Source organism: Heloderma suspectum, chromosome 4 (genome assembly GCF_057233095.1).
Source record: "Heloderma suspectum isolate Gila_16-S chromosome 4, 16-S_ref, whole genome shotgun sequence".
Lineage (NCBI taxonomy): Eukaryota > Metazoa > Chordata > Lepidosauria > Squamata > Helodermatidae > Heloderma > Heloderma suspectum.
Window position 1 is genome coordinate 58,578,021 of NC_139461.1, and position 24,430 is coordinate 58,602,450.

Genomic DNA, 24,430 nt, shown 5'->3' on the forward strand with positions numbered 1-24,430 from the left:
CTAGAATTCTCAAACGAAAGTTAAAAGAATTTGGTAATTATCTGGATATAAAGTGAATCCAGGAAATTTGGAAATATTATAACAGATTCAAAATGTAAAACAAGAGGGATCAAATATTTGGGAATAATGTTCTCTGACAATGTATATAAATCTAGCTCAGAATAATCATATGAGGAAGTTGTGTAAAGCTGTACAAGATCTCAAGATGAGGGCAAAATTTCCTCTTTCATGGCTGGGAAAATTAAGTTGTTAAGGTGAAAATTTTGCCTAGATTTGTATTTCTATACAAAAACTATTTAAAAAAAAATAAGGGTAGCACAGCAGGAGAGAGATAGAGGAAGACTTTCAGTCCCTAATATTATGTATTATTATTACAAAGCAGGTATATTAGTGGCAATGACACAGTGGACCAACTATTTAAAAGTACCCCACCTTGGACTAGGGAACAAACAGGAATGCATATACCCTTAGGAGAATTGATCTGGTATATATGATAGGAGAAAGGGAGGATACAGACACATATAATCAAAGATGCAATTCTTAAAATTGGTAGGGGGTGGAGAATGAGACATAGTTTAGCACCAGGTATTCCTCCACCCCCTTTCCCCAGTGTTTAATAGTTCTGGGTTTAAGACAGCAAGAGAACTGGGGAACTACTCTGTGTGGTTTGTGAGTGGGTTAGAAAAATTCAAAGATTATATTTTTGAATATAAAAATATTCAGTAGGGAGTTCACATGCCCAACTGGCAAATAGAAATGCTAATCTGCACCTTCCCTTTTTCCAATACTTGCAAATTAGAAGTTATATTTATGAAGCTACTAGGGGAATAAGCATGGCTAGGCCTCATACTTCTCCTGAGAAGTTATTGAGCTGGAATATACAGAAAGGATTATTGTTCAAAGTATGTAACATATTAATAGATATATATGATAATGGAACAGAGGCAACTAAACAAAAGTGGAAAAGAGAATTTTACATAACAATCTTGGATGAACAATGGAATTGCTCATGTCTGTTCAAATATTTGTAGGAATGTACTACATGTGACTTCTAGAGAAAACGTCTATAAAATAAAATATATGTGGTATTACACAACAGCCAGGATGTCTACGATATTCCCAGAGGTAACAGGTGCCTGAGGTGTAATGGTAGAAGAACTTTTGCTCGTATATGGTGGCATTGTAATCCTGTTAAAGAATATTGGAAAAAGATAATAAACAGTATCAGATAAATTACAGGCTATGAGTTGCAGTTAACTCCAACAACTATACTCCTGAATGATATTAAAGATATTTAGTGGTGATGGCAAGTTATATGTTAATAACTGCAAGGATCCTCTCTTAGCAAAAGTTTGGTTATCAATATGCATACTGTCTCTGGTACAATGGAAAAAAATTTGGACTGCTGTGGCGATGAATAAAATAACAAGTTATGAGTTACTATGGGAAGGAAGAATGAACTCCATCCAGACTTTTCAAAAAAGTTGGATACTATTTATCAATTATTGAAATAGGTCCACATGACTTAGCAGCTATAGATATACTAAAAGTTGAAGTGTGGTAACTGACTTGAATGATTGTATTGGGAAACAAAATTTAAAAATATATATATAATGAAAGGCAGTCCTCTCTCTAGTAAGTTCTGACTTCCAACTGGAGCCTTTAAGACTGTTCACCAGACTTCTCCTGAAGTCTTCAGTTTCATTCAGCAGCTGTTCTGTCTTCAGACCATAGCCACCAGCTGACACTCAGGCCTCAGCTCTTTCCTCTGAAGGCTGCTTCAGGAGTCTTCCTCTCCTCAATTGCAGACCTTCTTCAGCTTCTTCCTCACATGCTTCTCAGCTCTCAGATTGGCTTCCCAGTCTTGCAGCTGATCTTCCTGGCTGACATCTTCCCCCAGCACTCCAGCCACTCAAGAGATACCTCCTGGCAACTCTCCCTAAAGCAAAAGTCTTTAAGGCAAACTCTCCAGGCAAACTCTCTCAAGATGCCTCTCAGCTGCTCTATATATTTGCTCAGAACCCTCCAGCCAATCAGCTTGGTGTGGCCAACATTCCATCACTCCACCTGTTAAAACTTAGGACCAATGGACATCTTTAGAATGCTCAGTTATTTTCCAATCACATGGGTACCATTTTCGATACTACCTTCCCATATATAAAGACAAAAACCTGGTTTCATTTTCCTTTCAGGGATAACAGTAACTGCTACTCCACCAGGACACCATATTTACAGTGTAGCTCTCCTCTGGCTCAAGTGTCTAGTAAAAGGCATACATTTTTCTCTTGTCCTATTAACCTCTTCAGTCCTTCAGTCAATGAAACAAAAGATAAAGATTACACTTTTACCTCAAAAAAGTAAGTTTCTTCCCAGAGCCTCTACCTGACCATACATTTCATTCAACACTATATTGGCAAAATGTATTTTTATTGTTTCTTACTCATTTATTAAATGTATATTCTGCTATATAGTGAAGCTCTCCAAGGCTGCAATCCTATACCCAATTAGTTGAGAGCATAAGCCCCAATAAATTCAGTGGGAGTTACTTCTGAGTAGATATGTACAGGGTTGCACTGGAAGTGAATCATAATCAGATACAAATTAGCACAGTACAAATAATACAATAAAATTTAAAACTCATATAACAGTAAGAATCTCTCTCTCTCTCTCTCTCTGTGGATTAAAACAATAATTTTACCACTTGAACCTAACCTGCATCCAAAAACCCAGCATAGAGGATGTCCCCTGATCCTCCCCTGGGCAGGGAGTTCTACCACTGGGCACCATCATCAAAAGGGCTCTAGATCTTATGGCAACCTACCATACTTCAGATAGCAAGAGTACTCAAAAGAATCTCCTTCAACAATCTCAGTGCATGGTGGGGATAAATGGGAGGAAGGGCTCATTCAGATAGGGAGGATAGATAGGCCTAAGCCATGTAGAGCTTTAAAGATCAAAACCATAATACAGAATTAGGCTGGGAAAGAAACTTGTTACTAATGCAGGTCTTTGAGATCCAGTGCTATATGGCCCTGGTGCCTTGTGCCAAGTGAAGCCTCTGCATTTTGGATTACTTACAATAGTCCAATCTATAGGTTACTAAGGCAAGAACTTGGAGGTAAGAATTTGATCATCAAGGAGACAGTGCAACTGGTGAAGCAAGTAAAGCTGGAAAAATCTCTCCTGGGCTCAGTCACCACCTCAGAATCCAGAAGCAAAGTCCAGTACAAGAGCATTTCCCAAGCTACAGACCTACTCCTTCAGGAAAAGTGTGACCCCATCTAGAGTAGACCATTCACTAACTATTCAATTTTTAATCCCACCTATAGCCAGAATTTTTAGCCCTGCTAACTTGTGTATAGTCAACATATGGAGGAGGTAGCAGGACCATACTTGACATCTACACACACACATAACATCTGATATAGAAGCCTGGACATGTGTAGGCTCTCAAAACAATCAGAAATCCCAATCTTGCTGAGAGCCTACATGTATATATCTGTATGCATGTCAGTTCCCCTTTCAGATGTTGTGTGGATGACAACCCAGCACAGACACATGGGAAAATGAGACCTGGCTTGGGCAGCCACTTGTTATTCATGTGTCTGTCCCATCTGTGTATAACGTTAGTGGGGAGTGGGGTCTGATTTTTACTCCAAAAGCAGTATGTGGGTGACATCCCTATGCTGTCACTTCAGGCACTTTTATGCCAATTCCGGTCCTATTGTGGAAGTAAGCAGAGCTGGGGGGGGGGGGAGTATGTGATGCAACAGAAAGTGGGAAAGCAAGACGGAGGGAGGGGAAAGTTCGCTTCCTCTTTTACCATAAAAAGCATGCCCCCAACCCTTTGCATTATTCATGAATGGGGCAGATAAACAAACAAGTATGCCTGTTCCCATCATGCTTAGTTTTGGCCCTTAGGGTTTCTTACCTATGCTTCATACCAGAGGAGCTAAATAATCAAGGGAAGGGGGTGGGGAATCCCAGTTAACATCTGAGATGCCCCAGAGTCTGTTCAGGTTAAACTAATGTTACATTGCTCTAAAAACTGCAAGTCATAGACATAATTGAACAAGTTCTAGAATAGTTTGTATAACTGAATAGTTGTCTTTTTAAAAATCATCTAGGTTATACTGTGAATTCATATATTCATGAATAAAAATGAACTTTGAATTACTTTTTGAAAAACCCTGTTTATTACCATTTCAGTTCTTCTTCAGCTCCAGCTTTCACATTTTTAAGTTGAAATCATTTTAATAACTTTGTCTTTTTCAAATACAAATTCACATTAATCTCTGGAGCCATGCAACAAACCTTTTAGTAGCTTTTATTTCAATTGCAACTTTCCAGTACACTTAATCCCAAGATTACCTCCCTTTTCTGAAAAATGACACTTGCAGTTATACGTTTAGTGATATTTTCCCTTATATCCCCGGTTTTATATATCTATATCTGTTTTTTACGTTTTTTAATTTCCCTTCCAACTCTGTAATTCTATGTGGATGACATTTGTTGCCAGTTTGGTACTTGTAACATGGAATAGTAGCTTCAGTTGCATCGACTCTGGAACATATTACCTGGGGAGATGGTGGACTCTCCCACACTAGAGGCCTTCAAGACAAGGCTGGACAGCCATTTGTCAGGGATGCTCTGACTTGGATTCCTGCATTGAGCAGGGGGTTGGACTTGATGGCCTTGTAGGCCCCTTCCAACCCTACTATTCTATGATTCTATGACTCGATGTGCCTATTCCAGAAAACAGACAAAACTGGGACTTAGGTCCACCACTCTGCCACTGACAGCCATCCAACTCCAAGATAGTGGTGAAGCTGGAATTAGCCAAAGTATAGCATAGCATACCATTTGAAAACCGTCCAGAAACTTCAGCTGGTCCGAAACAGGGCAGCGAGACTGTTAACGAGGCCTGGCCAGCAAGATCATATTATGCCAGTACTTTCCCAGCTGCACTGGCTGCATTGGCTGCACTGCCAGACTCTTTCCAGGCCCGATTCAGTGTGCTACTATTAACACTCTAAGCCCTAAACGGCTTGGGGGCAGGTTATCTGAAGGATCACCTCCCCCCATCGTCTGGGGTCCTTCTTCAGGAGCCCTTGCCAAAAAAAGTAACGCAGGTGGCTACCGGGGGCGGGTGGGTCTCCATGGGCAATTTGCTGCAAGCTGGCTGCATTTGGAGGTCGTTCGGGGCACATGATGTCGTGGCCATCCCACAGCCACCTGGAGCTTTTCACAGAAAAGCTGGTTTTCCTGAGACTACTTCAAATCCAATTGTTCTTTTTAAGTCAGATTCTCCGCACTTTTGCTGTGTGTGTGCACCAACCCCTGCATTTACTTCGGGTATGCTAGCCCTGCCCTGGGGTGTGTCTTTCACTGTGACCCCAGTCAAGGGATGTTTCCTGTCCCTGTGTTTCCCAGCAGAAACCTATGTGTGTCTACTCAGAAGTAAACCCCATTGTGGTCAATTAGGCTTGTTACCTAAATGCACACTCCCTAACAAGTATTGTTAGGGTTGAAGGCTGACTGCAGCAACTCCCCTAGAGGCTGTGAAGCACTATCTCGAAGCTGCGTTTCTTCAATGGTTTATTGCTGTTAGAAAGTAATTAATGTGCAGCTTCAATCCTTCGCAGCTTTGTATAGTGGGAGCTTCAGGGGAAAGGACAAAGGGGAATAGACAGGGCTGGTTGGAGCCAGGGCAAATCAAGTACTGATAGACTTAAAGTCTAACTGGAGTAAGTCCCCTAAAGGCTGTGAAGCACTATCTCAAAGCTGCATTTCTTTGATGTTCGGTTTACTGCTGTTAGGAAGTAATTAATGTGCAGCTTCGATCATATAACGGGAGCTTCATGGGGAAGGAGAAAGGGGGTAGAGCCTGGATGGGAGGGGGGACCTCTGTAATTAGTTGAGCAGCCCCTGCCAGTTGATGACATTCAGTTCCAATCCCCCCACCCCACCTGGAAGTATGTTCCTCTCAAGCAAATTATAAAGATACGGTGCACTCATTTGTGGAGCCCTGCATGTAATCCAGGTAATCCTCCATTCACTTCTTCATTGTCATGGAGATTCCCCCCGCCCCCCAGGAAAAGGGCATTTTCTGCTGTGGCACACTGGTTGTGGAACGAACTCCCTAGAGAGGTTTGCCTGGTGCCTATGTTGTACTCTTTCTGGTAACAAATGAAGACCTTTTTATTTTCCCAGGCATTTTTAGCATTTTAGCATTCCAGTTTTATAGCTTTGCTGTCTTAAATCTGCTATTGCATTTTAAATATCTGCACAGCTGCTAGTTTTACTCTGGTTGTATTTTTATTCTGTAGTTTTAATCTATTATATTTTATATTGCATTTTCTGTTGCATTTTTATGGTTTTTATTTTGTGAACTGCCCAGAGAGCTTTGGCTAATGGGCAGTATAAAAACTAAATAAATAAATAAATAAAACCATATCCATGTTGCCTAAATAGTGCATCTGTTAAGGGCACGGCCCTTCAAAGGCATCATTTTCCAGCATCCTGGAGCTTTAGTGAATCTGGAAAGCCCTTAACAAAAGGTGTTAAACTGAAAGCGTATTTTTTATATATAATTGAATCTTCAGTGAGCTTTTGTAGCTTTCTCAGCTACAAGGTTATCCAAGGCAATAGAGATTCTCAGAGTATCTTTGACTCAGGACCTATTGTCACGACTCCTTCAGCACAAGGCACTGCTGGTTTTCAGTCAGTCAATCTGTGCTCGCTTCAACCCACAGCTCTCATACACTGAACTGGCAGGGTAGTTGCTAAGGTCATGTGCATAATTTTGCACACCACAACTAATGGACTGGCTCATTAAATGTCTCAATTCTTCATCTCTCTCATACTATACTTCCTTAAATTATTTATATACCACTCTTCAACCTAAAGCTTCTCAGAGTGGTGTACATACATTTAAAACAATCATATTAATATCAATACAATAAAAACAAAAGAAACAGGGAGTAGACAGAATAAAAGCAAGATTAAAACAATAAAAACTGAACAAAGTAAAATCACTGGGCAAAGAAAAAAGTTCTTCACCGGGCACCCAAAAGGTATCAAACCGAGCCAGAGGTGAGCTTCCCTGTGGAGAGTGTCCCAAAGTTTGAGCACCACAGCAGGCCCTATCAAAGCTCACCTCCTGCCTCAGCTCAGGTAGTGGGGCACCCAAATAAGGTTTCTGAGGCAGATCTCAACACACAGGCAGGGTCACATATTTATGCTGGGTCTTAGGCTAAAGCAGGTTCCCAGAAACCTAACTAGTGCACCTTTCTGGATGGGGTTGTACTCTCCCTGAAGGAGCAGTTTTGTAGCTTGCGGGTTCTCCTAGAACCATCTCTGTCGCTAGCAGCTCAGGTGGCTTCAGTGGCACAGAGTGCTTTCTACTAACTTTGGTTGGTGGCCCAGCTATGCCCCTACGCCCCTATCTGGACAGGGATAACCTGGCTTCAGTTGTCTATGCTATGGTAACCTCCAAGTCAGATTACTGCAGTGTGCTCTACATGGGGCTGCCTTTGAAGATGGTTCAGAAGCTTGCGCAAAATGTGGCAGCCAGATTAATAACAGGGACCAGAAGGTCCAAACATATAAGACGAACTGTAGCCCACTTGCATTGGCTGCCAATACGTTTCTGAGCCCAATTCAAGGTGCTAGTTTTAACCTATATAAAGCCTCACATAGTTTGGGACTGCAATACCTGATGGAGTGCCTCTCCTGGCTCAAACATACCTGTACACTATGCTCAGCATCTAAGGTCTTCCTTCAGGTGCCTACTCTGAGAAAGGCTTGGAAGACAGCAACAAGGGAGAGGGCCTTCTTGGTGGTGGCCCTCCAATTATGGAATGATCTCCCTGACAAGACCTGCATGACACCAACAGTGTTATCTGTTTGGCACCAGGTCAAGACTTTTATCTTTTCCCAGGCATTTTGCAGCATGTGATGAGTTTTATTTGATCCTGAATTTGTTTTATGGTTTGGCTGATTGCGCAAAATTGTTTTTGGACATATGCTGTCTCTTTGTCTTCCATTACTTCCTTCCTACTTGGATATCCACTTGGTAGTAGATAGGGGTGTGAGGTGCAATGTGTGCCTCTGCAGTGAAGGTGGCACTAGCATTTAATGGACCTTTGTACAGGTTGCCACCTGGCAATTGTTATGAGATACTGACTAAGAAGAGAGGACTTGTTTCTCTTAACCATATGGAATGGCTCCCTTATTTGCTCCATCTGATTTTGCTAAATGCTTCTTGAGTTTAGTGTAACATGCCTGGTCTGCTCATGGTTTACTGTACAGAATGATGTAGGCCAATAGTTAGACAGTAAGTGCTTGGCATGGATGCAGATTACTGTTTGTGGAGGATCTATCATAAGGACAGAGAGTTGGATTGTATGAGCTTCTGTTTTTCTAAGTACGGAAATATCACATGTATATGCTATATAGGAAAAACAAATTAAATAGTCTTAGAACAGATTTCTTATTCAAAGTTCTGGAAAAAACAGACATTGTTCATGGTCCTGAAAGATCCACAAGCACAGTAAGTGAGCAGGGTGATAGCAAGATACCAAACCTGTAGTTTCTTGTTTACAATCTATCCAATTATGAAAATATGAAAAGTACTTTTGGCATCTTGTCTTTTCTTGAAATTGCTAGACTATAAATATATCTGATAATTACAAATGAAATATATAGTCTTTTAACAGCATAATGTACTGCTGAAATGTTAGAAATATCCAAGCTCATAGGTGGCCTTCTCTCTACAGTGCTAAGTTACTTGGCAGTAATTCCAATAATATAAAATATGAATTACTGATCAAAGAAAAATATGCATCAATTTTTTCTACATCAAATGGAAGAAGAGCTATAACTATATCTATAGATATGAAAGGTAGAAAGACTAACAACAGAGTATTAAAAAAAAAAATTTAAGCTAAACGTTTTGGCTTCCGCCTCATCAGTAGATGTGCTGTTAACTGGGTGTTAGGAGTGGCAGTTTGGAATACCTGGAAAGTTCCTTAGGAGAAAAAACAGAGATATGATTGGTATAATGCTTACGAATGATCCTCCAGATTAAGGCCACTCAGATTAAGAGTTCTGCATCTGTAGATCCAGAAATTTTCCCTTTTGTCAGGTATATCAGGGTGTTTTGTTTGTTCTATTGGAACCAACTGGTAATCCAAGAGACTATGTGCAGGAGAGTTGAAATGTCTTGCAACAGGCTGCTCCAGGTTTTTGGTTAGAATCACAGATTTGAATACACACACGCACACATACAGAGAGAGAGAGAGAGAGAGATGCGCGCCTGCATGCCAGAAAGACATTAAGCCCCAGCACAAGGCAGATGGTCAAGGCCACAAGATTGATTCTGCTTTCTCCGTCTGTGCTGACATCACTGCAGCCTTGACTTTCGCTTTGACTCCTTTCTCTCCTTTCCCCCACATTCAGTCCATTGCCAAATCATTCACACATGATGCTCCTCATGAAACCCCTTCACTAGCTTCTAACCACTCCCAGATCCAGTACAAGCTCCTTGTCCTTACTCTCAAAGTCCTCCATCGTCTTGCCCCCTTCATTTCTCTACCCTTATATTATGATACATCCCAATAAGTACAATCCTTGCCCAGTGATTTTGGTCATCTAGCTCTGCCACCTGCCTGTCCAGAGGACTCCTGCATGCTCGAAAGACTCTGCCCTTTCTCCCCCCGTATGTTTGGAACTGCCTCCCATAACACTGCGAGACGCCACCTCTATTACTTCTTTCAAATCCCTCCTCAAAACCTGCCTTTTCTGTAAAGCTTTTGGCATGACCCCCGAGTTCCCATGTCCTACTGTAATTCGGCCTGTAACTAAGCCTAAGCCAACAAAAACAATCACGTATTTCTTCCTTATTTACTACTAAGCCCACTTCCCTCTGTCGGAAGTGGGGTTAGTAGTAGTAGAAACAAGGCCTCTGCTATTACCCTTGTGTCCAATTTTAGACTGTACATTCCTTGGGGCAGAGGCCTTCCCTCTTATACTCTGTAAAGCATCATACACACCGATGGTGACCCTTGTCCTTCTTCTACCCACCACTGGAACCTAGGGAGCTGCCTCACACTGAGTCAGACTATCAGTCCATCTCGCAGCGTATTGTCCACACTACTGGAAGCTGTTGTCCAGCTTTTCAGGCAAAGGCTTTCCCTGCCCTGTCTGGAGATGCAGAGGATCGAACCCAGGACCATCTGCATGCAAAGCATGTATACCACCGCTGAGCTACGAGCTCCCACATGTGAGGAGATTCTGCCCGCTGGCCAATAGCAGCGGAGGACGAAAAGAGACTGTCCATCATCCGCTGCAATGGGGAGGCCCATGGGCATGGCAAGAGGCCCACCCTGGAGAGTTTTACTTGTATAAACGTAGCACAGGCTTCTCTGATTTGCTAACATGACGCATATAAATAGCAATCATTTTGAACGAGTTCATTCTTGCTGCTCATTACACATGCAGCAGAGTCATTCATTTTTACTTGTATCATCAAAAATTAGTTAGCATTATAAAATAGCTTTGGCGAGTTCTGGCTTACTGGATACAAAAGTAATATACTGCCAAGATCACAACTCAGTGTGATCTTACAGCATACAGCATATGCCATACAGCAGCAACAGCAGAGCACAAGATCAGGTCCTAACCTCCCAGCACGCGTGCACAGGGACACCTTTGTCCCCCTTGCTCTAGTTCTAGGACTAGCCTTAACAACTACACTGGGCAGCAGCTGTCATTGCTGAGGAGAAGGCCTAACGTGGTGCTCACACAAGATGTTATTTAGGGTGCAAGAAGACCAAGGAGAGCACCAGAGCTCCGCATCATATTCTAAGGGCAGCCAGAACAGGAGCATCCTCATAGAACTGGACATTATAAGAGGACATTATAGAAAGCAGGTTTCAGGACAGCCTGATGGAGGAAATGTTTCCTTTCACATGTCTGTCCTTTTAATATGTTAAACAGCAGGTGGGATACTTTAACAGTAAAAAAGCACGAGAGAGAGGTGAGGAACCTTCCCCTTCCACTGCCTCACCTCCCCACCTCTCATTCTGTTACTCAAAGCACTCTTCTCCATTTGTGGCTCACTTCTAATATCTGAGCAGGTAGGAAGAAAACTTTGTACATCACCCTTAGCTCCTTGGAGGAAGGACGAGATGTAAATGCAATAATAATAAATAAATCATACATATCTATATCACATAGGTGGCATAAAGGATACATTTTCTTTTTTAATTAACCAGGGTCATGTTAGCAAAAAACAACTATTAGACAGGGGTTACTTGATAAGAGTGGTGAGTAACAGTCTGGCAAAAGCTTTAGCAGCAGGACAAAGTGATGTTTTAAGAAAACAAAAAATAAAATTCCTTCTGGCCATTTGACCTGTAACCTCTCATTTAAAGCACAATCCTATGCATGTTTAGACAGAAAAATGTCCTACAACTCCCTGGCTGGGGCATGCTGGAAATTGTAAGACTTTTTCTGTCTAAACATGAAAAGGATTTCATCCTTAATTATGTAACTAACAGTTGACAGGGAAACATTAAAAGAAGTACTGGGACATTTTGCAAGGTGTACCAGGGTGTGAGGATAAGCCACTGATTTCCTTTACAAGGATTCATAACATAAGGGATTTCTTAGTCAGGAGTTTAATGAAAACAAACAAACTCATATAAATGTGTTAACAGAAACAACAGCACCAATAGACCATCATCCCTGTAAACATGGTGTATTCTGTAAATATACTTTCAAAATGACTGGATTTGAAGAGTCTTTGAATAAAAAAAATATATTCTTTGACAATTCACCACAGCCCAATCTACATGGAAACGGTCTGAGAAGCACTTTCTGGTTATATCCAGATTTTCATGAAATTGCGTTGGTCCGTCAGTGTCACACAAAGCAAGAGAAGAGGCGTATACACTACCTAAAAACCCGCTTTCACAGGTTAAACAACACTTGAAACCTCCTTACTCGGGAGTTGGGTGGGAAGAGTCCTGCAAGTAGAACTGAACGTCATCAACCATGTAGATGCTGCTCAGCAAATTAGAGAGGTTCGTTCCCCGCCCCTGCCCATGCTTTCCTGCTCGGGGAAGTGTAATGGAAGAGATGAATTATGCCCCTATTGTTTCCCCCACATCTCTCCCCTCACATCCACCATTTGTCTTCAGAAGTGCGCTCCGCTTCTAGAATAGTTACACTGATAGGAAGCTGGGCGTTGCCATAGTACCAAAGATGCCTTATTGCATTATTGAAGCCCTGCTCCCTGCACCCTTGGTCTTTCTAATGGTGGAGAATGAGTTACTACTCAGTACAAATCAATTATGAGTATCATGCTAATGCATCATTGCACTATTTCACGATTACAGGACTGTCAAATAGCAGTACTGTGAAATCACAAAGCCAAAACAAGCAGGAGTGCCTTTTCTCCAGAAATTTTCCTACATCCTGAATTTGTGATCCCACCCAGTACAAATGTGTAACCAACACCTTTTCCTGTCAGTCTCCTTTCTCCACAGAAATGACAGTCCATTCTGACTATTTCAGTAGTGTAATACTGCGCATTCGCACTATTGTTATATTGCAAATTTACAGTTAGTTTCAAGTAGTAATGTTTAGGTTTTGTTTTTCTGCCCTGTTTGTTTGTAGTGTTCAAAATGTCCATTGCACCTGTGCAGTGACTTCCCAATTTCTTCTGTAACCTTCCCCAGGTGAACCAAATTCCTCCTGGTGCTTTGTGTATGCACAGTACTCTGCTGAGATCGGGGTTACGTGCACACTCATGACTTCAAAATGGATCCAGAGTTAGCTCAGGTATACTAAAAAATAAACAGCTGAGAACTACCCCATATTCAAAGCACACACCTGCAAAGTAGTGAGAGAGTGAAACCATGCTACTGAGAAATAACACTACTGTGAAATAGTGCAAAGTAAATTTAAACAGTGGAGAAGGAAAAGAGACTGGCAGAAGATAGTGCCAAGTGCCCCATATCCAAAGCACACAACTGTGAAGTAGTAAAAGAGTGAAACTGCGCTACAGTGAAATAGTGCTAACTAGTGGGAGGGAAAGCCTGTGTCGAAAAAGCGTACTACTCCCAAAGGTGGGAAAAAAGGAATGGGGGGGAGGCATGGCCCCACCTCTCGACCAGGTCACAGCCATGTCACAGACACATCCCTAGGCATGCCCAGTATGCAGGATTTAATTCAGGGGAATGGGGCACACCAGCTGAACTGCACGGGAGTTCTGTTTTAAGGGAAAAAGATGCAGTAAAATGACTTTGCGGAAATGTGCTGTTCCCAGGGGAAAGCTGCAGGGTTGCTGCATAGTGGCAACAACGTCATGTGTCATGAACAACCCTGATGTGCTCTCAGTCCACACTAAGCCACTTGTGTTGATTGGGTCCACATGTAACACCAGAAATGTGGTATATGTAATTAAATGCCCATGTAAAAAATTCTATGGGAGCAAGACACTTTGAGCTCTCATGAAGAGAATTGGGGAGCACCTTTGTCATATAAGGAATAAAAGAACAGGCATCCCATTAGTCAGTCATTTTATAGAACAAGAACATAATGTTATGGATGTGTACTTCTTGGCAGTATAAGTGATGAACACCGAAAATTATAAAATCTGAAGCAGAAAAAGAGATGGAGTAGATTGTGAAACTTAGGGCACAATCCTATGGGGATAGTTAGCCGCCTCTGAACTCGAATGCGACCAACTATCCAATCCAGAGTGGGCAGAGCGTGGAGGAAACCTTTTCCTCCACGCTCGGGCAACTCTGCATTTGTGGCTAGATGGTTGTTTTTGGCTGTCTAGCTGGGGCAGCTCAGAGCGGGGGGGAGGGCGGACAGCGCATAGGAAGCGTTGCGCCAGCATTTCTGCCATCCCCACCCCACCTCCAGGAATGCCCCCTTTTCACCCGCTCTGCATTGCTATTCCGAGTACAGAGCTGGGGACGAGCCATGACTACTTGGCGGTGGGGGAGGAGCCAGGGAGGCGGTTTTCTAGGAACCAACCTTGGAGCACTGGCTCAGAGGTTGGTTCCCAGAAAATGAAAAATCCTATGGCCATCTAGCCACTGTCTAGCAGCTGTAGGATTGTGCCCTTAAAGGCCCTAGTGAGGAGATTGATATTTTTCCCACTCATGTAATCGACGCTTTACATTTGGAGACACTCCACTTCTGTGCAGTAAGACACCCAGATGGTCCTTGACATTTAATCTCAAATTATGATTAACACCTGTGTAGCAGATTGATAACTTCTACTGTGTGGGATATGATGTATTGCCTTCAATTATGATTTTACCTACTATCTTCAAATGTATCACACAGTCCCGGAAGAGTTCTCTGAAGGCTTTAAAGAATTGTAAGTATATACAGGCCATCTTTGCAATGTGTATGATTTTATAGTATTTGTGCAATTTTATTTATGATATATTAATGTATTGTCTCCTTATAGCCCCTTACAAAGGCCATAACATGTTGAGCTTCTTAAAGAATACAGCTTTTTTCTTCAGCATCCTGAGACTAGCTCCCTCTTTTTGGATCTTTCAGAATGATTTGCAGTAGATTGGCAAGGATTTCTTATGCCCAATTATTTAACGATGGCAACAACAAAATGACTTTCCCCTGGTTTGGGCGTTTACCCTCACGGAGGCAGTGATAAGATCGCTCTTTAAAAAGCCCTCCTTGGATCCCCAAGTCTTGAACAACTTTCGCCCAGTTTCGAATCTGCCATTTTGGGGCAAGGTGATTGAGCAGGTGGTGGCGATGCAGTTGAAGGCACCCTTGGAATAAGCTGATTATCTAGACCCATTTCAGTCGGGCTTCAGGCCTGGGCATGGGACAGAAACGGCCTTGGCTGCCTTGGTGGATGATATGAGGAGGGCTTTGGATAGGGGTGAATGCTCCTTCCTTGTTCTCCTCGATCTCTCAGCAGCTTTTGATACCGTTGACCACGGTATCCTCCTGGACCACCTGGAGGGGTTGGGCATTGGAGACACCATATTATGGTGGTTCTGGTCCTTCCTCTTCGGCAGGTACCAGAGGGTAGCACTGGGAGAGGAGGTTTTGGACCTGTGGCTGCTCACTTGTGGGGTGCCACAGGGTTCCATCCTCTCCCCGGTGCTATTTAACATCTATGTGAAGCCGCTGGGATCTATCATCAGGAGGTTTGGGGTGCAGTGTCATCAATATGCGGATAATACGCAGCTCTACCTCTGGTTCAAATCTTCACCAAGGTTGGCCGTAGAATCCCTGTCCAAATGTCTGGAGATGATGAGTGGCTGGATGGGGAGGAATAAGCTGAAGCTGAACCCTGACAAGACCGAGGTACTTTGGTGGGAGACAAGAGGAAGTTGGGGGATGTTGACCTGGTGCAGAATGGGGTACGGCTACCCTTGAAAGACCAGGTCCGCAGCCCGGGGGTCATTTTAGACTCCCAGCTGTCCACGGAGGCTCAGGTGTCGGCTGTGAGCCGGACAGTGCTGTACCAACTCCATCTGATATGGCGGTTGCACCCCTACCTTCCCGACCATCTGCTCCCATCGGTAGTACATGCCTTGGTCTCCTCTCAGCTACACTACTGCAATGCGCTCTACGTGAGGTTACCCTTGAAGATGGTTAGGAAGCTGCAGCTGGTGCAGAACATGGCGGCTCGCCTGATTAAAGGCAGCCGCCGGTGTGATCACATTACTCTGGTGCGGAAGGAGTTGCATTGGTTACCAGTTGTTTTCCGGGCTAATTCAAAGTGTTGGTTTTGAACTTTAAAACCCTATATGGTTCTGGCCCAGCCTATCTCAAGGAGCGCCTCCAGCAACACCAGACAGGCCGCTCATCAAGATCAGCCTCGGATGGCCTTCTCTCTGTCCCATCAGCCAGGACAGCTAGGCTGGTGAAGACAAGGGAGAGGGCCTTCTCTCTGGTGGCTCCCACTCTATGGAACTCCCTCCCTAGGGAATTCCTCCATGCCCCCTCTTTAATGAGCTTCCACCATGCATTAAAATTGTGGTTGTTCAGGCAGGCATTTGGGGTGGGTTAGGGTATTTTTAGAAGTACAATGTTTTAATGTTGAATTTTATTGTTTTAAACTGTTGTATTATTGTACATCGCCCAGAGTGGCCGGGTGACTAGCCAGATGGGCGATTAAGAAATTTAAGAAATTAAATAAAATAAATACCAGGAGTGGATTTTTGTTTGGACAGATTGTGACCTCTGTTCAATTCCACTACTCAAAGCAAATTCCTGGACTCAGAATTGTTTAATTCTAAGTATATATATTTTGTACTTGGCTTCAGTTGGTGGATGTCAGGGTTCTAGTAAAAAACAAAGAAGATCCTGCAAGCCTGAAGTCTGTCCATCCTTGGTTAAAACAAACAGACAAAGAAACAAACAAACAAAGACCCTTACTTCCTGGGATTTGTTTGTAAATTGCTTCCAATACAAACCAGTGACAGTGCTACTGCAACAAGCCAATAAAGCTAAATTATCTGTACCTAAGAGACAAACTACAAATTACTTTGAGGTGCAATTCTATGCATGTTTAGACAGAAAGAAGTCCTACAACTTCCAGAATTCCCTAGCCAGCCATGGCTGGCTGGGGATTGTGGGAAGCTGTACGACTTCTTTCTGTTTAAACATGCATAGGAATGCACCCTTAAATATGTAGCTAGCCGCTGTATCTTTTTTTCCTCTAAAGTAAGTGTAGGGAACCCTAGCATGGGGGGGGGGTTAACCCTTTGTCTCTCCATTGTAGTCCCAATCCAGATCAGGGCTTCTGTAATTTATATTGCCCGAAATTCATTCCTTTATTTTATTGGATCACTTTTTGGCAATATAAAGGTATGGGGTCCCCAATCTGGATTGGGACGACAGTGGGAGGCAGAGAGTTAAAGCCCCCTACTCCCACACTATGGTCCTGATCCAGGTTGGGTCCCCTGCACTTGCTTTAGAGTAAAAAAGACACAGCAACATCTTTAAAGTAACTTGTAGTGGGCCTTCCAAGCCAGAAAGGTAAGGGTAAATGGGAAACAGCATTTGTATGAAAGAGATTTCTTCTCCCTCACTGCACTCTAAGACACCCATAAAGAGGAAGTATCTAGACATCCTTCTGTTGTTGCTTTTTTGTCCACCAAATGGCTAGCATTAGAATTAGAATTAACAGCCTGTATAATGGAATTAGTCATCCTTTTCTTAATGTTAGTCTGTCTCTGACCTGTCATGTCTGATGAAAATAAATAAATTCTGTCTACAAATTCTTAAAGGAGTTCATTTTTTTCCTTAATTGTAATTTAGCAGCCATCTACATTACTGCATCCCATTTTGTTGGAGTGACAGCTTTGATACAGTAGTGATAAATATATCCTGTCTAATATATCTCCATATGGTGCAGGGATCTGTGTGGAATAGGGTTTTATGAATGGGTGCAATGGCCATCAACTCTGCAGCTTAGGAGAGAGGGAGAGAGAACAAGGCCATTTCCATCAACCAGCCTGGCACAACTGCCGTCTCACCCTTTCCTCTTGGACTCAAGCAGCCAGCCACCCTGCAAAGAAGAGTGGTAGGGACAGCACCTTCCGTTGGCCCATTTTGATCTACTATTATTGTATGTATCTTTTGTTTGCTGCCTCAAGAAAGGTGGGATGTTAATTTCTAAAGTTATTTGTGATAAGGGGTGGGACAGCTGCTGTTCAAGAAACACAAAGCCTCCTTGAGCAAGGGGGAACTAATTGCAACTGTTCTTTACCTAGTTGGGCAGAGCAATCCTATACCTTCTTGGATGGCATCTGAGAGGCCACAGGATGGTGCAGATCCCCCCACCCCCAAGGCCATAGAGACAGCTACAACCTAGGGGGCAGGAAACCGAGTGCAGAATTTCTCTGCCCCCTACAGCTCATAAAACGAGTGCCATATCCCTCAAAGGTTCTTCTCTAGCTTAGGATATAAAAAGAGAGCTTCTGCATGTGTGCAGTCAGCAGTCATGTTGCTTTGTACGCATATAGGCAAAATGTCTTCAAAGCTAGCCACCAATTCTTTAAAAAGTCTCCCTGAAAGTCTCAGTAATTCTTGTGAAACTACATGAACTACCAAATTAGCTTCTCTGTAGATGTATGAGCAGAGGTTCTTTAATGTTAGCCCTTTATTCTAGATGAAACAATTGTTGACCGCGGTGAACAAAGTAAAAAGACCACCCGACGACGAAGGAGCCTTTTGTTTGGCGAGTAACTGCATTCTATTTGGGCCAATTGTCTCAGTTGTTACTTGCAAACATTTTATATGGTTGCTGCATCCCATACAGATCTCAAATACCTTCATGTTCCTGGGGTATAGTGTAGCATGTTTCTCAGTCAAGGCTAGTGCTATGAACTACAATTCCCAGGGGGCAGAATGATAGAGCACATGCATGTGGCACTTTAAGCATTCATATGCCAACATGGTATGCTGAAAGACAGCTTTTGAAAACAGATGAGCTCCCCTCCTCCCCACAAATGTTCACTGAAAAAATATTGTAAACCCAAGCCAATTCCAAATGGGTGTGTTCACCCATCTCACAGCACAATGGAGACGTTTATGTAACAAAGGTGCAAAGTCTTGTAGTGCCATTCTAGTTAACAAATTAATAGGACTGGTCTGTAAGATAAACCAGTGAAAACTGAAGCAGGTCTACTTACACCTCTGTAAAGATGCCTCATCTCCAAACTTGTCTCATTTCCTGTCTTCTACACCGTTCTTTATTGAAAAGGTAAATGGTTCCCACTTTCATTACATGAATAAGCTGTACATTTTCCCAATACTATAGTTACCATGCACTTATTCATGTAAATTAAAAGAGTTTCTGGTTATTTTTAAATATTTTGATTGAAAATGGAAGAACACCCATGGTTTTTGTGAACCGCCCAGAGAGCTTCGGCTATTGGGCGGTATAGAAATGAAATAAATAAATAAATAAATAAAATAAACTTCGTTTCCAAATCCTGTAAAAATTCTTGATTGGCTGAGCAAATATTATACAGGGAAAGACTGAGAAATAACCTTGTCTATGTGCTTTTGGCATTTTCAAAAGCTATGAATGTGTCTGCTTGCACATTTAAATAAGCACACATTGTCACCATTCTCTAAAAGCACCAAAAATGGAAATCATTTTCCCAGAAGCACAGAATCCATAAAGAGCCACAATTATCTAATGCTTTCAGAAGATCAGGAGTTATGCCACTCTATGAGAATCCTGTTTCAAGCCATTATCTCACATAAAAAAATAATTTCCTGCAATTGGCCATAATTTCAGACTTTCACAAAAAGGAAATCAAGTGAATACAAGATTTTGTGACCACTGATTTTGTGACTACCACAGGGGACCTCATGGTGGAAAATAATTCTGTATAAAATTCACTCTGCTGTGCTCTTATGCTAACCTTACTTTCTCGTGCATACGTCCCACTGAATTAAGTCATATTTATTCCACATATCAGTATTTAGGACTGAAGTGTCAATCTGCTAAATTTGTCAGGCCTACAATTATTGGGGACAAGGGAAAAAGAAATTCTTAAGATATATGTTCAGAAAATATGGCCAGGCTCTTGCTTCAGTGTTGCGAATGTATTAACACATAGACCAAGGAACTCAAACTAGCTTTAAACCTGCACTTTTAAAAAAATACACACTTTAAAATATATTGCTAAATCTTTCTTGTCATACTTGTAACTTCTTACTCTTAATAATCTCATGCTGCTTGTTACCAAGAGGCTCAGCCTCACTGCCATTTTAAGAACACTCCTAGTGCCTTGACTCTAGAAATCTCCAGTCTGTCTGGAAACCAAGCAGAGGTTTGGTGAATCCGGACAAGAAGCCAGCATGTATTAGCTATCCTCATTTAACAACCATCAATGCAAGGGGTATAAAGACTCCAGAATATTCAGATGCTTTCCTCCCTGCCTCAGCACCCAAGGTACATGCTTTTTAATTGACCATCCTAGAACTCCTGACAAAGAAAACTCCATTCTTAAGGCATTGCTACCATTGGTAAACACATCAACACACATTAGCATGCATCAAAGTTATGGATCTATACCAAAAAATATACATGTAACCCTCTTAGAACCTGCAACTTTCCACTAGACACCCATGCCAGTCATAGTTCAGATACCCCTCTCCTTTTTAAATACCATTTTTTAATCTAAAACCCCTCTGTCATGTTACCAACCCTTTAAGAAAGGATACAAAACTAAAATGAAACATGTAGAACTTGCAGACAAAGGAAGTCCACAGAAAAAAAGCCCGTGTCAACCCATGTAAAGGAGACGATCTTAATCCCGCAAAGAATCCAGAAGCAGAAACCCCGGTAAGCTGTGGGATAAAAAGCCTGGTGTGGAGAAGCCCTTGGTTTTTATTGTTTTTACATTCATTTAGTGAAGGTTCATGTGGAACTACAAGGGCTATGCTTACCCTTATTCCCCACCACAGCCAGAATCAACCAATGGCAATACCTTCACTTTACAGTCTGAGTTGACTTACACCTCAAAGTTATCTGGGATGAGAAATCAAGAGGCTCCGGGCATATTTGTGCAGACCAGTCTTAAGGAAAGTCACAAAGCAACCATTCTCACTATCCTCTATGCCTTGGAATAGAGGTGCAACCCAACCTACAATGAAGAAAAACTTTCCCTCCCCATAAAATAGATTTCCTTTTCTTCTTTAATTCTATTTAGTATTTTGCCCCTTCTCCCACCCCAGTTTTAATCCAACAAGTTAACTCACACCACTTCAGGCAATGTATTCTTTACACCTGAAGACAATATTCAATCCCAATTCAGCACTGCATGTTTCTATCTGGTGTCTATTGCTCTCCTATCTCCTTATTAAGTATCAGCCCTGCTACTCTTTTCTTCTAGAATCTCAACAATCACACATTGATTCCCCTTCCCCTCTCCCTCCCTCTCCAGTCACCTCTTTAGGATTAACCAAATAGCTACCAGTCACATTCAAATGCTATACACATACTTAGGTTTTTTAATATTTTTTTAATAAACCATGTATTCAATTACTGTAATCTCTGGCTGATAGTTTATTGCTTCTTTCCCACCCAAGTGCACCGGAATTGCTGTTGTGGTGCACCATGACTTCCAATTAAAGATCCTAACACATGTCCACACAGGTACAAGCCCCTGATTAAACACACAGTAACGAACTTACATGATATCATACTTCAAAAACAGATACATTATTTGAAATGGAAAAGACAGGAACAATGCAACAGGACAGACTTTCTAATATATTATATTCTAATATAGGTTCTCTGCCTTGAAAACATCCCCATTTTATGGTTGCAGGAAATTAGGAACAATGGAATTATCATATTAGATCAAGGTCCATGTAGTCCCACACCATTACCAAGAGCTTCCCAACTCCCAGGAGCCTATTTTCAGGAGGCACAGAGAGGGCTGCAGAGGGAAAGGGGAGAAAGGAATGCTTGATTCCATAACCACGAACTTGGTTCCTTTCATGGAAGGAAAGTTAAGATCCAAGCCAGTAAGTTCACCTTCAGCGATATCAGTGGGCAATGCATACAAACAATGCTATTTCAGTAAAGTCATGTATATCTTTTTGGAACCATATTCCTAGACATAACACTGTATGCTTTAAAAATCCCTTTCTTAATTTAACATTTAGATGTTAATTTCATTTGATGTTCTTCAGTTGTGGCATTATATAAAATGTGATTTTACCGGCAAAGGGCATACTATAACTTGTAACTTTGTACAATGGCATTTGAACAATTATTAGTGCATCAGGCTGCAATTCCATATAGCTGGTTACTATTACACTGTCCTAATGTGAGTAGGGCTTACTCATGAGTAACTGTGCTTGTAAAATCATAAAACAAAAACAAAAAATACCAAAGATTCAAGTGAATATATATTTTGATTCTTTCTTCACAAAAGCAGGCAAAAGGGATGCTTGGATGTTTATCTTAGCAATAATTGCATCTGCTAAAGCAAACAGAAAACACTTGTGGATGTTTGTCTTTTAAAGGCCTAAAACAAGTTTAAGACAAACCCAGTAGGGATATGAAATTTTTAAACAGATTATGAAACAGAAGGACAATTAAGACTGCAGTTACTCCTCCTTTTCCTTACACAGACAGCAGTTCTTTGTGACAGACTCTATAACCCCTTTATAACAGGGAATGTTTTGATTATCACATCAGCTTTTTTTGAAGTGTTGTTTCTGGATTTACTCAGTGGGAAAATGTGGTCAACTAGGGAAATTCTATGCCCCATGAGATTTTGGTTAAGCTGTAACATAAATCTCCTGTCTTATGTTGTTTGTTTCCCATGACAAAGCTAGGATTTTGGAAATAATGAGACAGCCATTTCTTTCAAAAGGGGAAATTCACAGGGAGTTCACCATGAAATTGATTTAGCAGCATGGGATTCAAAACGATAGTAGTTCTTGGATTATTGTACACATTTTTCATTTAGGCACAATTCAACAAATAGCATTAGTGAAACCAAAAGGACTTAAATATGTTTAACTATGTGCTTTATGGAGCAGCTTTATAATTTACCCTAATCATGGTTTCCTAGAAATGTGTCCACTAAATTTGATGGCACTTACTTCTAATATATACACATAGGACTGAGGCCACGCAGACCAATCCTGTGCTTGCTTACTCATGTCCCACTGAATTAAATGGGACATTTTTTGTAGTGGAGCCATAATCCATTCAAATCATTAATTCTTCCACATTTTCGTGTGACCAGGAGGCTTCCAATAAAATTTGTGTGATATTTAGCCATTTATTATGAAGCAAAGGTGCAAGTGAAAGTCAAAGTAATTATAGGTGCATCAAAAAGTATTGTTATACAGAATGCAAAGAAAATAACACACTACTTATCACAAAAATGTTGTGAAGATTGAATATGTCTCATTTCTATAACACATTGTAGTGTTGATTTTTATGCTCTTGATTTATCTAGTTCCAGGTCTAAATTTTTAGAGAGCTAATGAATGAACGCTGGCATATAAAACTCTTGTGATAATTTCATTCATATCATATGCTTTCTGACATTGTGTGATCCCAAGAATACCATTACTTTCAAATTATATGAAATTCCTTTTTTCATGCTACTTGTAAGAAGAAAACATGAAGTTTGCATGTTTAGAACAAGAGTTTCTTACTATGCACGAGCCCATAAGAAAGGCGTTTAAACGGGGCCACTTAACAGCAAGAATACAAATAAAAAAGGATATGCATCCCCAAGCCCTAACTTTCTATGGAAATCCATCTGCCTTGTACTATTCAAAGTTGCCTTCTACCTGAAAATTTATAGCAAGAAGATCTGGCTGCTTTGGCATGTGAGGGTATTCGCTCTGAAACCTGTTGTGGTCCAGATATTCAGCAGTAGAGTGCAGCTGGAAGATCTGAAGACTGGGGAAGACTTATTAAAAAACCTTTGCTCCTCCAGTGCCTGTTGTGCCTGTCACCAGAGGAAGCCCTCTCCTGTGAGGGATTAACATCTGGCAACTTTGGCAACCATTTCCAAGTCAAGTATTTTTCCTCTGAGACCTGCTAGGTCCCAGAGATTCAGGAGCAAAGTGACAACTGGACATTTCAAGGGGCGGGGGGGACTTGTATATACCTTTGCTCCTTCCAGTAATCAATGTCTATTTCACTGTATTTTAAGCTTAGTTTTACTCACCTGATCGGTTAGTAAATACTCCCTCCACCATCACAAAAGGTAATCTGCCCTGGGTCTAACAGCGATAGTATATTCTCAAGTCATAACATATGAAAACACCCTCACATAGGTTATAGACTCTTACATTATGATTTTTATGTACCTAGTTCCTCCACATTACAATTTTTTTCAACAGATGTCCTTCATCTCTGTTTAGGTCATATGATGACTGAAAGAGGCTGGTACTATCAGGCTCTTGTCAGTAACTGGATCTCAGGACACAGCATTATTCGTGAAAAGCCACTGTGATTAGAGTACAGAAAGAACACAAAGCCATCTGTGCAGGTTTGTCTAGCAATTGCCACCTAATATTTGCATCATACAGAACGCGCATGGCCACCTTAGCAAGGAATGACAGGAAGGTGGTGGAGAACATTTACCCACTTCTGCTACCTGTCTGATCCGAGGAAAGCTTTGTACCATAGCAAGTACACTACAAGTCGCCCCTATTCCAAGCATTGTAAAAGGATAAATCCTCACCTTTTCCAGAATTTATTTGCTACAAATTGTGAGGCAACAACCAAGGGCAGACATGGCTCGGATTTTAACAAATGGATAGTTCTGTCAAGTGAGAACAGTCAGGTTATGTCAGGTTTCGTTGCTTGGGTGGACCATGTTTAGCATTTTGTTCCTTCTGATTTCGTAAAAGACTGACA

General features: G+C 41.6%; 1 protein-coding gene across 2 annotated transcripts in view; it reads right to left on the bottom strand.

Moving 5' to 3' along the window:
• Positions 1 to 24,430, bottom strand: part of C4H8orf34 (chromosome 4 C8orf34 homolog) — a 158,992-nt gene that overhangs the window by 51,775 nt on the left and 82,787 nt on the right. The window lies entirely within an intron of this gene.